Raw genomic sequence first — 15,817 nt, 5'->3', positions numbered from 1 at the left:
ATAGAGGAATGCATTTCAAACATTTCATTGTCGTGGGCAATGGTAGGCAGAAGCAATGCATTGCATAAATCAACACTGGGTGGTGGAACAGAGGAATGCATTTCAAACATTTCATTGTCGTGGGCAATGGCAGATGCAAGCACTGCAGTGAAAAGATCAACCATAGGAATTACAGTGACATAGTTGTTGACAGGTGCAGGCAGTGCAGTATACGGGTTGACACGCTTCCTAGTGGGCACAAATTCAGCATGCACGTTAACCGCGTGGTTAAGTGAAAGGGTATAAAAGTGAAGGGGCATATATGGTTGGAGGACCAACATTTTTCAGAGTAGGCATTTTGTGAGCGACCACTGAGGTGGGTTTAAGGGTGGCTGCATGCATGTGTGTATCGCGGATAACAGTGGGAGCATACAAGTCAACGTGCATTTCAGCAATGGTGGTAGAGCTGGGCTCATGTACCGTAGAGCTCTGAATGTAGGTGGATTACTTCCTGAGAACAGAGAAGGTGCGTGAACATTCGCAGTGTGCTGATTTTTGGAATGTTTAAATTTGGGTAGTATGAGCTTCGTTGCGCGTGTCTGTGGGCACGATATGAGGCTGGACGAATTGGTTAGTTGAGTGCAAGCAGGACGCAGAGTTTTATGTTCTTTGGCTTTCGGAGCAAGCGTTACTGTTGTCTCTCGGGACAGAGAAACGTGCGATTGCGGGCATGCTGCGCTATCCCGCTTAGTATCACTGCGGGGTCAGGCGTGACGCACCGTGGTGCATGGGGCTGAAGGTGGGTAACGACCAAAGAGGGATTAGTGATCCTGGAGCATAGACGCGAGTTTCGGTTGTGGGTGGGCAGATGGATGGATGGCCGGGGAGTAGGGAGGGTGTGCGCAACCTGGTGTGGTGAGGGAGGGAGCCGGGTTTGTGGGGGTTAGTAGCGGGGGCACCTCCAAACCCCTGTGAAGCAGGGAGTGCGTGGGACCATGCGCCTCTTATGGCGTGAGTTACCTTAACTTGCAGGCATACCATGGAGGGTGGACAGGAAGCAGGGGGCAGCACCGCCTCGCGCCAGAGCGGCAGAGAGTGGATTAGGCCTTTGCACACGGCCTTCACTCACCGGCTTCGCCTGCTGGCCAATCTGCATATACTTTTTTGGCTGTGCTTCTGCTAGCAAAGCCAGGCTAATGGTGGTGAAAGGAAAAGGTTTTGAGGTTGCTAAGGACGCGGTTCCCCCACGGGTAGCCATTTCGGAGAGGCTTTGGTCTTCTCTCAAGATGCTCACTGTTAGGAAAGATTTAATTTTGTATGTAATTATCCCTCCAGTTGTACACCCCCAAACTCTTTTGCTGCTGTTTATACACCTTAGTCTGACTTAACCAGGAGAGCACAGCCTTCTGCTGCACTCCTCTGGGCTTTCGCTCACCTTTTATGGGGAAACTGACATACCCTTAAGACAGTCAGTACTGAGAGACTTTGTTTACTTTAGTCCTTTTCCAGTGTTGCAACTTTTCTGCAACATGTAACAAGTGCACAATGCACCTTACTGTACAGTGCACTCGGGTCTCATAGTCATTTACAAAGACCCTAGATACTCTCATAGGACTTTTTTGGAGATGTGCAGATGTGTCATGGACAGGGCTGGTGGCAGCTTATCTTTTCATGTAATTTTAACCCTTTCCTGCCATTTAAACCGTTTGGCGCAAATAGGTGGCCTGACTGATATGTTAAGGATATTTCTCCTCTGTGAAAGATAGTGAGCTAAAGACTCTGGGTAAGGCTCTTGTAACCAGGACTCATGTCTGGCAGAGAGTCTCCCAGGACCCCCCTTGTTATTTGCATATTTCAAGGAACTTTGGGTCTCACCCTTAGTTACTAGGGGAATCCAGATGTGGACCCCTTGCTCACTATTCTTAGAGAGGCACAGCTACACCCTACTGATGAGATTCAACCAGACCAAAACACGTGTCTGGGGTTGCTGTTGGTACTCTTGTTCACAGGAGAATTGCCCAGCATTTCGGTGCTGGACTGCCCCCGGGCAGGACAAAGACTGATATGTTTAGGATATTTCTCCTCTGTGAAAGATAGTGAGCTACAGACTCTGGGTAAGGCTCTTGTAACCAGGATGTATGTCTGGCAGAGAGTCTCCCTGGACCCCCCTTGTTATTTGCACATTTCAAGTAACTTTGGGTCTCACCCTAAGTTACTAGGGGAATCCAGACGTGGACCCCTTACTCACTATTCTTAGAGAGGCATAGCTACACCCCACTGATGAGGTTCAACCAGACCGAAACACGTGTCTGGGGTTGCTGTTGGTACTCTTGTTCAGAGGAGAATTGCCTAGCATTTCGGTGCTGGACTGCCCCCGGGCAGGACAAAGACTGATATGTTTAGGATATTTCTCCTCTGTAAAAGATAGTGAGCTACAGACTTTGGGTAAGGCTCTTGTAACCAGGACTCATGTCTGGCAGAGAGTCTCCCAGTACCCCCCTTGTTATTTGTATATTTGAAGTAACTTTGGGTCTCACCCTAAGTTACTAGGGGAATCCATATGTGGACTCCTTGCTCACTATTCTTAGAGAGGCACAGCTACATCCTACTGATGAGGTTCAACCAGACCGAAACACGTGTCTGGGGTTGCTGCCTAGCATTTCGGTGCTGGTAAGGCTCTTGTGACCAGGACTCATGTCTGGCAGAGAGTCTCTGAGGACCCCCTTGTTATTTGCTGGCTTCAAAATGGCCATGCCACGAGGTTCTTTGTCCTGCCCTTTGGCCATCTTGCCCCTTTGCCTTCCTCAGGTCGAGCTCATTTGGAGATGCAGTTTCCTGCGAATCGCCAAGCTTTTGTGGGCTTCTGCATGCCTTGTGTGTGTGCCTCCAGGATGTGGGCTGGGGTGTCTGTCCCCAATACATATCCTGGGTTCCAGAGAGTCTGGAGTGCTGTGAATGACTGGGACCACTGTGGTCCACGAATGGTCCATGTATGGAGTGTGTGAGCAGATCTCCCATTGGGTCCTCTCTGTTTTGTCGCGGAGGAAACACCCATACCAGGTCGATCTCTGGAGTTCTCACTGAACAAAGGATAAGATCCAAGAATCCTGAAACTAAGAAGCCGAGTCGAGGAACCGCTGGTGAACCGCTGGAAGGTTTGGCACCCTGAGCCCGCCGTCGTCCCGTGGGACCCCTCTACATTTGGTCACCCTAGAAGGTCTGTGAAGATGCTTCGACCCATTAGAATAGTGGGACCAACTATTCTCGGTACCTTCAAAAAAACCTGCAAGTAAGCCTTCTCGGAAGTGTCCCTGGGCCACCCAGTGGGCTGACCAGCTTACGCAGGACATTTGCTCTGTCTCCACCATCGTTTCGAGGAGGCCCTCAAAACTTGGTAAACTGCTAGCTCTGTGTCCCCGGCACCCTCACGCCAAATTTCGAACACTTGGCATTCCCAGGTCTGAAGTGAGACGAGTGCACCAGGACCGGAGTAAACACAGTTACTGTGTTGCGCCGCCGCGGCAATAACCTTTGCAGGTGCGCTGCATTTGTGACCCTCTTTCCCATGAAGCCTGCTGCAGTGAAACTGGCCTGATCCATCCATCACCAGCAGAGAAATTGCCACTGTCCCGTTTGGTAATCCTCCCTGCATCTTCGGAACTGAAAGCCGCAGAGCCGTCATATTGCTGCAGTAGAACCCGCAACCGAAGTGGACTCGACTGGTGAAGTTTGGTCCAGAGTGCGATTGGGGTTGGTGAGTAAACCTAACCTTAACCGGTGGCCCCTAGCGCCTCCATCCATTATTACGCACAAGTGGCCCCTGGGGGTGCCTCTCCTTTCCACTGCTAGTGCAAACTAGCAAACTATTCCCGAACCTTGGAATCACCTCTGCCTTCAAGTGGAGGCCCTCTTCGAATTGTGGGAATCTATTCTTCATCGCCTCACCCACCTTCCTGAGCTGCTAGAGACCCCTGAAGAGACCCCGTTTTGCACATTGGAACAACTGCGTGTGCCAGCACTACATGTACTATTGAGCATAAGGCTTCTCTCTCCTTAGGGTTTGGACTGCCTCTTAGTTAGGTGTGTGTTTGATGTTGAAGGGGACTAAAGACTACCTGCGCTGTCTATTTTCCATCCCCTCTAGGTTGTGAACATATTTTGTGCTTTTACCCCTTTAGACCCCAATGATCTTGTACATATCTTGTATTGATTGTGTTGTGTTGGTTTAGTAGGATTGCTGTGATTCTTTTACTGTGCGTTGAGTTACAAAGGCCTCGTACTAAATGCGTTTATATTTTTGATATATACACCTGTCTGGGAGTAATTTGTAAGTGTCCTTGCTCTGTGTGCTCATTGAGTTCTTTCAGTCACCCTCACCCCTCCTGAGACTTAGTCTTGACCGCCTGCCATAGCTACCTTGATTGGTCTGGCTTGTCCAGAGGTTACCCTGTTCCAAGAAACTAGGCTGGCCTTCTGAACCTCTGCCCACCAGGTCAGAGTTCAGAAATCCGTCTTAACATTGGTGTACAGAGGTGGGATAGGACTGAAGGTATCCAGTGTTGCACACTAGTGAAGGCATTTTGAGTTATTCCTACCCAGGACACAAAGTGAATTGTTGTAGTATAACTGAAAAAGGCCATATACCTATCTAACAAAATGGAAACAAGTACCTTGTTAAACTTAAATGCTTCTAAATCTGAAAGATTAAGACAGATGTGTGCTGAGAGGGGTTTACCTGCTAAAGGCACAAAAATGGAAATGAGTCAAAGAATGATTGAATTGCAAGAGTCACAACTCAGTGCCATAGCTCCTGAGGAAAGTGCAGAAGGTGGTGGAGCTGCCATCACTGGCAGAACTGACAAGTCTGTCGCTGCACTTATCAATGGGACCCATGAGGATTTAGATGATGTGATGTCCAATGTTTCCCCTGCCAGTGCTAATGCTGAGGCCATGCTTGAATTCAAGAAGCAAGAACTGTGGTTTAGGCAGAAGGAGCTTGAATTTATCATGGCCAAGCTGAAGATAGAGCAGGCATAAAAACAGAAGGACGGGATCACCAGTTGGAACTGGCCAAGCTTCAAGTCTCCAATGGATCTAAGGGTCCTAGACATGGGTCTGGGTCCTCCTCTCATCCAAGGTTTCCTAAAGATCTGCTCAGTGTGTATGATGAAAAGAATGACACTATGGACTGGCTGAATACTTTTGAGTATGCAGGTGAAGTTCAACAGGTTGAAAATGCTGATAAGGTTGCCTGGTTACTTAGCATACTGCCCCATTCTGGCTGCAGTGCCATTATGGATATGCCAAAAGCCGAGAGAGCTGATTTTGCAGTGTTGAAGAAAACTCTCATCTTAAAGTTTGGAATGACTCCTGCCCAAAACGTAGAGATTAAGAGAGTACAAAAAGAAAGAAGGAGGTACTTGGGTGTCTTATGTAACTGAATCCTTAAAAAACTTGACTGGCTGTGTTGAAGGTTATAAGGTCTCCACCTTCGAGGGTATGATATGTCTTGTCATGCTTGAAGATATTATTGCATCTTGTTCCCCTGAGCTTAAGCAGCATTTGGCAGATTCCAAGGAGATAGATCCTAAGAAGCTAGCCAAGGCAGCAGCTTTGTGGGTGCATATAGAGTGTCCCATAAGGACAAGACTAATCCTGGTAAGCAGGAGGAGTGGAAAAAGCCCAAAGATAAAGAGGGTGGGGGAGCTGATAAAAAATTTTTAGGGAGAATTCCCAAGAATGTGCTAATTTCCCTTACCTTTTGAGACCCCCAGCAACTTTGCTGGATTTCTGGGATTTGATTTTTTATCTGGGAAGAGTGTGAGCCTTTTTTCCCACTCTTCCATGTATTTTGATGTATGTTTTTTCTTTGGTTATGGAGTTTTAAAACAACTCCATAGGCATCATCTGTTTCTGTGTGTCACACAGCACCTTCAGTGCAGTGGCACAGGGATGTATTTCAGACTTTCAAGTTTTAAATACCTTCTCTGGGACTGACTACTGACTCCCAGAGCATGTAAAGTTAAATTGACTTTACTAGTCTCTTTAAATTTACTGACCCAGCACAGACTTCTTCCTATGGAGTGCTGGAGGGGTTGCCTAGCATCCCCTGAGTCAAAACAATCATGTAACAGTAAAATGTTACCCTTTCCTACTTTAAATGGCTGGTGGCAGTGGTTTAGATCAAACTACCAAGATTTTTCCCGACCGCGAACAACGGTAGCTAAAAATCGGGTCAGCCATGTTTTTCAATATGGCGCCCAAAACCTATCTGTAAAAACAGACTCCGGTCATCTTATTTCGCCATTTCTTTTAGGAAAGGTCCTTCTTGTGTTTGTCTGTGCACGCCAATCCAGGTTTGGTCCCTTTGTTCGTTGGCCTTTGGCGGGCTTCAGTGCTGAAGCCCTACTCTGGCGCCTGAGTGTCTGGGGTGGACAGGATGTGAGGGAGGTGCCCGAAACTCCCTGTGCTTAGTCTCCTAGGAGACCTGAATGGTCCAGAATCCTTTTGCAGGAATCAAGACAAGCAACAGAGAACAGGAAAGAGACTCTGTGAAAGCGAAGCGCTGAGGGGAGAGCCATGCTCCAGAAGGAAGCTCCGGCAGAAACCAAAACCCCAAGAGCAGGCGCTCAAAGTGAGGAGCCAAGCGGGAACGGGGAATCTCCAAATCCCAGAGACTGGGAGAATAGCCAGACAGGCGGCAGAGCCGCAGGGAGAAACAGAAGGCAGATGGAGCCGCAAGAGAATCAGCTCTGTAGAGGGAGACAAGCACACAGGAAAAACCCAAGCAGGAGGGTGAGAAAACACTCAGTAGCGAGCGAACATAGAAAACTAGCGTCTTACCCCAAAGCAGAACAAAGTTGCAGGGTTCCAACGCGCCGACCGCCGTGTGCATGGAGAAAATATTGCAGCCCGGCGGCGGCCATATTAGAGGAACACTAGACCTGCACGCCCGTAACAGAACGAAATGTGTTGTGCTGATTAATGGAGCTGCATCTTCCATTGGCTCCACAAGCGCCATTGGGGGAACCGCATGACAGCCGCGAATACTACAACACCGGACGTCAACGAAATCAGGCTCCAGCTGACAACATCAGCTTGAGCTTGCTCTGGGACAAGTCTCCACTAGCCTACCAGGGAATTTGTATTAATAAATAAAAGCTCAAGAGAGGCCTGTACCCACTATACCACCAAGGATGGTATTATTTTAAAAGGTCCCTTCAGGCCCCAACACCATTGACACAAGAGATACGACTATCCCATCTATAAGGAATTTTAATAAACACCCTTGTACTATAAATCAGAGTCAGCGTTGTTCTTTGTGGTGGGCAACCCCGTCAGATGTGGTGTCAAAAGTGGGATCGGCTGCATCCCGAAACAGAAATCCCCCACACCCATTGAAAGACTATTACCCGGATGGAAGGGATGCATCCCCAGGAAGACCTTTTGGAGCATCTACCACCAGGAACCAGAATTGTAGGGTTGATTTCTCAACCATTGACAACCCGTGCCCATGTACCAGCCCAAAGTTCACAGATAGAAAATGCCCATGAGGTCCAAAGTGCCCATGAGCATTATATCCCAGTTAATGAAAAGGCCCTGATTGACACAGACTTACAAGTGGACTTACCCGTTGACTTTGTGGGATATTTTGCTCCAGTTTGTCGACCCCAACCAAAGTCCCAATACAACCTTCTAAGGATACTGAGTTCAGCCCAGTATCCAACCAACATCCGAGCCCTCTTGGTTAATTGGTCCACAGAACCTCTTCACCTTCGAGTATTTGGGAGCTTCTTTTTGGATAGTATCTGGGAGACCGAACTAAACTTACAGGGAGCAGCAGTGGAGAAAACCTAGAGTTTGCCTCAGAAACAACATGGGGAGCCTTCAGTGTCTGGATTACACCTAAACCCAGGAAGACAGAGGGACTGCTACCAAATGACAGTGACGCTACCCTGTCTGGGGAAGATGAGGGGTTTATGGTTCATTCTTGGCCCTTGCACCAAATCTCCATACCAAGGGAATACCAGCTTGAGTTGAAGACTGGCAGCCAACCAGAATTTGAGAGCCAGAATGTTCCAAATGAGATCAGGAACAGGGATACCTTACCACCGAGAGAAATGCAAAAAGACTCTCTAAGGTTGTCTGTAACAGTGCTGGTCATTCTGGGAGAAGGTAACAGAAAGGAGGAATCCAGTTCTGTACCCGCTAAGTAGCAGGATCAGAATGTACTTAAGGCGAGTCTTGACCACCAGAGAACCATACTGCAAGTATGTCCAAACCTGGGTACCTCGTTGGAGAATTAAACCAGCAAGAGACTTGGTCAGGATGTCGAGAATGAATTCCAAAATGGTCTTATTATTCCAACGATTCTTGAACCACAGGAAAAAGACCATTCTTGATAGGCAAAACTGGAAGCCAACCCGGGAACCCCGGCCTTGAGACCCGACCTATTGTCTGACGAAGAAGGCCCCTCTCCAGAAGAGACAGCCCAGCTGTGTGCTCTTCTGCTCCAACAATGGGCAGAAGACTTTTTTTCAGGTGGGAGAAATGTGGTTCAAGATGGAAGAGGGGAATGAGTTGGCCCTGACAGACTGGGACCTGATCACAAAGGATACCTCCTCAAATTATAATTCCAAGAGAAAATTTAAAGAATAGAGGAAGAAGGGAAGAATTCCCAAAAGATGCTCTAGGACCAGGTTGGTGTATGCACAGGGTGCCTGTTAGGGAGACTTCTCAAGAATGTGCTAATTTCCCTTAGCTTTTGAGACCCCCATCAACTTTGCTGGATTTCTAGGATTTTATTTTTTGTACCTGGGAAGAGTGTGAGCCTTTTTTCCCACTCTTCCATGTATTTTGATGTGTGTTTTACTTGTGTGTTCTTTGGTTATGGAGTTTTAAAACAACTCCATGGGCATTAACTTTTTCAGTGTGCCACACAGCACCTTCAGTGCAGTGGCATAGGGATGTCTTTCAGACTTCCCAAGGTTTAAATACCTTCTCTGTGACTGAATACTGTCTCCTAGAGCATGTAAAGTTAAATTGACTTTACTAGTCTCTTTAAATTTACTGACCCAGCACACACTATCCTCCTATAGAGTGCTGGAGGGGTAGCCTAGCATCTCCAGAATCAAAACACTCATGTAACAGTCAAATGTTACCCTTTCCTACTTTAAATGGCTGGTGGCAGTGGTTTAGATCAAACTACCATGATTTTTCCCGACCGCAAACAACGGTAGCTAAAAATCGGGTCAGCCATGTTTTTCAATATGGCGGCCAAGACCTATCTGTAAAAACAGACTCCGGTCAACTTTTTGCGCCATTTCTTTTAGGAAAGGTCCTTGTGTTTGTTCCCTTTGTTTGTTGGCCTTTGGCAGGCTTCAGTGCTGAAGCCCTCCTCTGGTGTCTGAGGGTCTGGGATAGACAGGATGTGAGGGAGGTGCCTGAAACTCCTGGTGCTTAGTCTCCTAGGAGACCCGAATGCACTCTGGCGTGATTGGCCGGCTGACTGTCTGGCAAGGACAGCCACCCTGCTGTGTTAGTGACAGCCAGGCTGGAATGGAGGGGGGAAAACTGTTTAAAAGCAGGTCTCTGGGACTTGGAAAGCAGTGTCGACCACTGGAACGAAAGAACCGAAGATGAGCTGAAGGAAGAGGACTGCTGCAACTCCTGGACGACCGGTGAAGCCCTGCTGCAGGTCCGAATTGCCTTAAAATCCATCGACAGAAAAGCCCTTCAAGGTCAACTTCTTCCCTTGAGTTTGGTGGGAACAATCAACTCGTACGCCGCCTGGACACCGCCCCCTCCAGGTCGAATTTTCTGCAGAGTGCTGTAGAAAACCGGATAGCCAGTGCGAAGGATACTAGTTTGTGGTCTTTAAGGCACTCACACCTTAAACCGACGTTTTGACAAGCTTGTGGCCACATCCCTGGGCAGTGCAGGAACCTCCTGATCTCCTCCTTCTTGTCCCCACAACTGAAGCTCAGGAACAGCGAGATCTGCTCGAACTGCCAGAACGAACTGCCTCAGCTACAGCTCTTCTTCACTTTAAAGGTACTGTGCAAACGCGGTATGGAAATCTTTTCAGCCACTGCAAAAGTTTGTGAAACTTTCCCGACTTCGAAGGAATGTCCTTCCCTAAAAATTCATCTAACTTTTCTCCTAGCCAAATTCTTTTAAACTCCTTAGCAAAGACTTAACCGTTTACTAGCAGAACTGTGCTATCCTATAGAAAGACCCTGAACCATTGACTTTGGCCCAGGCCTATGAACTGAATTGCTGGTTGTAGTTTACTGAAACCCTTTGCTCTGCCTATGAAATTATCTGTGCTGTTGATTCTTATAACCTTGTCTTTTTACCCCCTTTAAAAGTATCTGAAGTGCCATTTTGCTCCAACTCCAGGGGGGCTGAACTTGTTCAGTAACTTATTGGTTGTGCATTTGTAGTATATTAGCAGATGATATTAAGCTGCTCTTGCTAGTGTAATGTTTTCAAACTGACTCTGTAAATAAATGTATATTATTTTACCATGAAACCTTGAGTAAGTGTTTATTTGAATCACTGTATTTGTTGGTCCTTTGTGTAAATAGTTCTACTGCTCACTCAACTCTTGAGATAAGTCTGGCTGCTGAGCCACTGCTACCACATAACTGTGTAGTACAGGCTTGTACCAAAGGTGAAATTGTACTGACACTTGTAGTCTTAATTGCATATAGTGTTCCCCAAGGGTACTGCATGTGATTTTGCCTAACAGTGACTTCCTGAAGGATGAATATCGTATACAGGTGAAGGTGCATGAGCCGACAATTCTAAGACTCGGGCCGCACTTACAGCAGTATCCGTACAGAGTTTTTAGTTGCGGACAGCCAGTTTGATGAAAGTTCTGAGGAACCTTTTGTGTCCATGGTTACTGGGTTAAATATCCATCAAACAGAGATTCCTTCCAAATGGGGAAATGTTTTATGAAACCAAGGTTCTGGTGAATCCAGACCTTCCGGAGGACCTTATAATCGGGGAAAAATTTCCAGGGTTCAACCAATGGATGGCTTCTCAATATTACCAAGGACCAACGGGAAAGTGCCAAATACCCAGAGTGAATCGGAGGACTAACTGCAATGCTTGTGTAGGCAGAGGGCACATATCTTATCAGTGCCCAAGAAAACCCCTAACTCCAGCCATGCAGAACCCGGTAGGAAGGGAGATTCAATCCAACCAAGCAATCAAAGATTACCAACAGGAGAAAATGCCTCCCAGAGTCGAGTTAACATCTTTGGAAGGGCTGCTGGAGACATTTAGAGAGGCCCAACGGGCTCCGTCACTTCAACACCAGGAGACCCTAGCTTTACCAAATAAGACCCTCTCCAGAGACCCAAAATCCAGTAAAGTAGGTCCAAAGCAAGGGCAGGAGATCCCAGAAACTAACTGTAAAGCAAGGGTAGACGTATGTGACAGGGCCACCGTTGTGGCCCTGTCAAGAGGGGGAGCCCAACAATGGTGCCTGAATGCAGGCAGGCCCCTTCCCCACCCCTCCTTACCTGCGTTGATGGCGGATTCAATCGGCAGTAGAGCAGCAACCGGAGGAGATGTGTTTATTGATCCCGGAGCTCAAGGCAGCATCCCTGTCAAGGAGTGCAGCGAATACACCAACACTGGACGTCAATTTAATCAAGCTCTGCAAGAGTCTGCACTAGGGAAAGTCTCCACTAACCCACCAGGGACATTTTATCAGTACAAAAAGGCCCCGCAGAGGTCTTTACCCACTATACCACCAAGGATGTTATTATTATTTTAAAAGGCCTCTTCAGGCCTTGAGCAGAAGGCCTATGTAGGAAGGGGTAGGGTTTACCAACCCTTTTAAGCCCTCCCATGGTCTTTCCCTATCACACTACCCTGGGGCCAGGTAAGTGATTGGACAGGGTGAGTATCTGTAATGCCCAGATGGGTATCTGCACCCCCTCCCTAACCACGGAAGCCAAATGGAGTATGCGCCTCCCACATTGGTTGGCACAGGTCCTTGTTTTTTTTAAATTAAATGTCCCAATGAGACAGCCAATGGGGGCAAGAGGGTTAGGGATGGGTTATCGATAGGAGGGGGAAGTGGGAACACCAGACAGAGGGTTAGGGTAAGAGATGTGGACATGTAAGGGGAGTTGGGGAAAATCTTGCAATACTCCACACACCTATAAACTGATACAGTATTGCCCCGCACACCCTTAATTAGTGCTTAAGCAATTCCTATCCTGGGCCTCATTACAACCCAGGCGGTAAGTTCCCTACTTTACCAACATGGTGTAAACTCTGTTTACACCATGGTGGATGGCGGATTTACCGCCCCATTCCAAGGTGAGTGGGGCGGTAAATCCCCATTCCCCATTTACCCTTCCCCATTCCCATTTTTGCCCCATAGGGCATAATGGGAGTGGGGAAGGCGCTAATTACGGCACCGTAAATTACGGTGCCGTAATTAGCACCAAGGCGGGTTAGCGCCAAACATTTTAACGCCTGCTAAAAGCAGGCGTTAAAATGGTAATCAGGTGTTAAGGGTTAACGGCTCCGACGGCGCCGTTAAACCCTTAACGCCTGGGTTGTAATGAGGCCCCCTATCTTAACCTGGCCAATTACCTACATTCCTGCAAATGCAGTCTAATAGGGTGGCTTGTTCATAACCCACCCTTCCTCCTGTACTGAATCATTCCTACCTGATATCTTCTGACATTCACAACACCACATTAAACAAATGAAATGAAAACATGATGCAATGGAATATTACATGAGATTAAACACAAATTCCTGAAAGTGGAACACATGAAACCAACCAACAAGTGGTGGTTAAAAACAATGATTTCACATGAGACTGTAGTCGTAGTCACCACCCATGAAATTGCTTCTGCAGTTTGCACACCCAAGAATAAAGAGGCATGCTTGTTAAATCCAGTAAATATATCTGGGAAATGGTTCCGGATATAATCTCACAGGTTATCCTTAAAATGGGCATGTCCCAACAGAGACTCTAGGGAAGAATCAATTAAAAGTACTGTCGTGGAACACTAGAGGGTATACATCCTTCTCCCAAGAACCAAGGAAAACTCAAATCTTTACGTCAGCTGATCTAATACTATTCCAAAATACTTGGTTAAGGTTTTGCTATTTTTCAGCAATTGGCGCATGGTTCAGAGGGGGGAAGGCCAAGGGGGGGGGGGTTTGTTGGTGGCCTGCAGTAATGAGATTTTTGAGTCATCGAAAAGTGTATTGGATATGAGTAAAGGCATTCTAATGGTGAGAGCAACAAAAAGAGGTGACAGCAGGGGTAAAGGTTGGATCATTATAAATGTTTATTGGAACCCTAAAATAATGTTCTGCTTAATCTCTCCAATGGTCTAGTGGAATGCGCACAGCAGTTCCCGCTAGATGACCTTATCTTTGCAGGTGATATTAACTCTCAATGTATTACGATGGTAGACCCGATATCGGGAAGATCCCATCAGAAGACTAGTAATGGAGAAAATTGGGTAAATTTCCTGACAGAATGGGGTCTATAAATGTTTAATGGTAACATCAGGGGGGATATCCCGAATGTGCCTTCTTGGAGAAGAGGGGAGGCTTTCTCAACGATTGATTATCTTTTTGCCTCGAAATGCAATTTTGAAACATGTTTTGATTTTCAGTTGGGGGAGGGTAACATTGATGATCATGTAATGCTAACTGCAAGTTTATGGTTTGAGGGGGATCCCGTTGCAATGTTTTATGATCAGGAGTTGTCTATCAATGGTGCAGGCAATGCTGTAAGAAGATTTCAAAGGGGGGTAAAGTGTTAAACTGTGAACTGAGGAGTCTAGCTTACCAACTTTTTGGACAATTAGCAAACTTTTGTAACCCATGTGATTTCTCTCTTTTTCTATTGAATTTGGCCCCTGCAGAAGTAAACACGCAGAAATTACATAGGATTCACAAACATACCTTCAATGTTGAAATAACGGTTCAAAAGAAGCAACTTAGAACACAAAGAGGCTGACTAAAGAGATCCAGATTTGGAAGGACTCAAGGAGGGGCTGAAAGTTCTCAATAACAGCCATAGAAACTGTCTCAGAGCTCACAGGGGTCTGATGTTCCAGCAAGACGGGGAGAGAATGCTATCTGCTCTCTCGCAGGGTAACTGAATAAATTTCTGGGCAATGGTAGGAATGAACGAATTTAGTCGCTCGCAAAAACAGGATGCTGTTATTCAAGAAAAGGTTTGGTGTGAACATTTTGCAGGGGTCTATGATTGTCCGAATACTATACTTGGGGATAGAAATAATCTGGGCAATTGGTCCCTCGATTTTTCTGCCTCGGATCTGGAAGTGCTGATATTGAAATCTTCAGCCTCCAGAGCTGTGGGACCGAATGGTCTGAGTAACTCAATCCTAAAAATGGATCCACCATTGTGGGCAAGGGTTCTAAAAAAATTGTTCGATAATATAATCTTGTGGAAGACCTTCCCCGACTCATGGAAAAATTCCATAGTTATTCCTATCTATAGTTATGCCTACTGACAAATCTGATCAGGATAGAGAGAGGGGTCCTCCAGGGGTGTTTGTTAGCTCCTTTTCTGTTTATCCTGTTTATGGCAGACCTTGCGGGGTGGTTGAAAGACACAGGTTTAATATCCCCTGTAATTGGAAATTCAAAAATCAACTGGTTGGCTTATGCAGATGATGTTGTAGTCCTTTATCACTCTCAAGTAGGGCTGCAACGTCTCCTGTTTGCATTAGAGAACTATGCGCAAAATAATAATATCACTATTAATCCATCGAAGTCCAAGATACTAAGGTTTAAACAACCTAGGAGGAAAGTGAAGCACTATGTCTGGAATTTGGACCAATTACCCATTGAGTTAGTTTCGGAATTAACCTATTTGGGAGCCAGAATCAGCTCTTTTCCAACAAAATACAACCTGTGGCGATCAATTGAACTAAAAATAGTAAAGTTGGGAGCGCAAATGAAATAAATGAAAACTCAATTCTGTAAATTTTCCATACTCCCTCTAGTGAGATTCTATATAGGCAAGGTTGTTCCGATAGTGCTTTTTGGTTTGGACTATAATTGTTTAGCCATGGATATTGAATGGGACACAATTGAAGCCAGGCTGTGGAAACGCACATTGGGGTTAACAGATTCTTTCCCCGTAGTCTCCTTTCGGTAGGAATTAGGCCATGCCTCACTTAGATCTTGGTTGCAATGGAAATGGATGACTTTATATAGATCCATTTTAGATCCTCCCAAGAATTCTCTATTTGAGGAAGTAGCGCAAGAGTTGCAAGTGGGTAAAATGGTTTTTTGTCAAAATTCCAGCAAAGATGCTCAGAAAGATTAGGGAAAGCAGGTTGTGATGCTGATCTCCTCCTTGAGAATCCGGATAAGGTCAACGAAAAGATGAAGCAGCGTGATTGGATAGATGCCATAGATAGCATGAGGGTGGCAAAGAGATCTGCCTTTTTCACAGTTATTGATAAGCGACTGTCAATGCTCCCTACCTACCTAAAAAAGTCACCGGATCTGCATCTGGGATTAGCCATTCTAAGATTCTGTTTAAATCTACTCCCGACTCTAGAGATAGTGAAGGGAAAATACTTCTGAGTTCTGATAAATGTGATAACAGCGATAATCAGACATCTAAGCACTTATTATCAAATTGTCCAGGTACTTGGAGTATGAGGACAAGAAGAATTGGTAGGTTTGTCCATCATGCCTCATGGTTAAATACCAATGTATTCTGGGGGAGATTATCCTCATGTCATGAGTCTGCCCTCTCCATGGAACTTGTTAGAGCTCTGAGGGAACTTAATCTGATCAATGAATG

At 46.3% G+C, this 15,817-nt stretch overlaps 1 protein-coding gene across 2 annotated transcripts in view; it reads right to left on the bottom strand.

Annotated features, from left to right (window-relative positions):
- LOC138510562 (cytospin-A-like) overlaps positions 1-15,817 on the bottom strand; it is a 1,126,527-nt gene that overhangs the window by 968,372 nt on the left and 142,338 nt on the right. The window lies entirely within an intron of this gene.

This window comes from Ambystoma mexicanum, chromosome 6p, assembly GCF_040938575.1.
Source record: "Ambystoma mexicanum isolate Mex_15411 chromosome 6p, UKY_AmexF1_1, whole genome shotgun sequence".
NCBI classification, from domain to species: domain Eukaryota; kingdom Metazoa; phylum Chordata; class Amphibia; order Caudata; family Ambystomatidae; genus Ambystoma; species Ambystoma mexicanum.
Note: the sequence above shows the minus strand (reverse complement) of the source record. Positions and strands in the feature narration are given on the sequence as shown.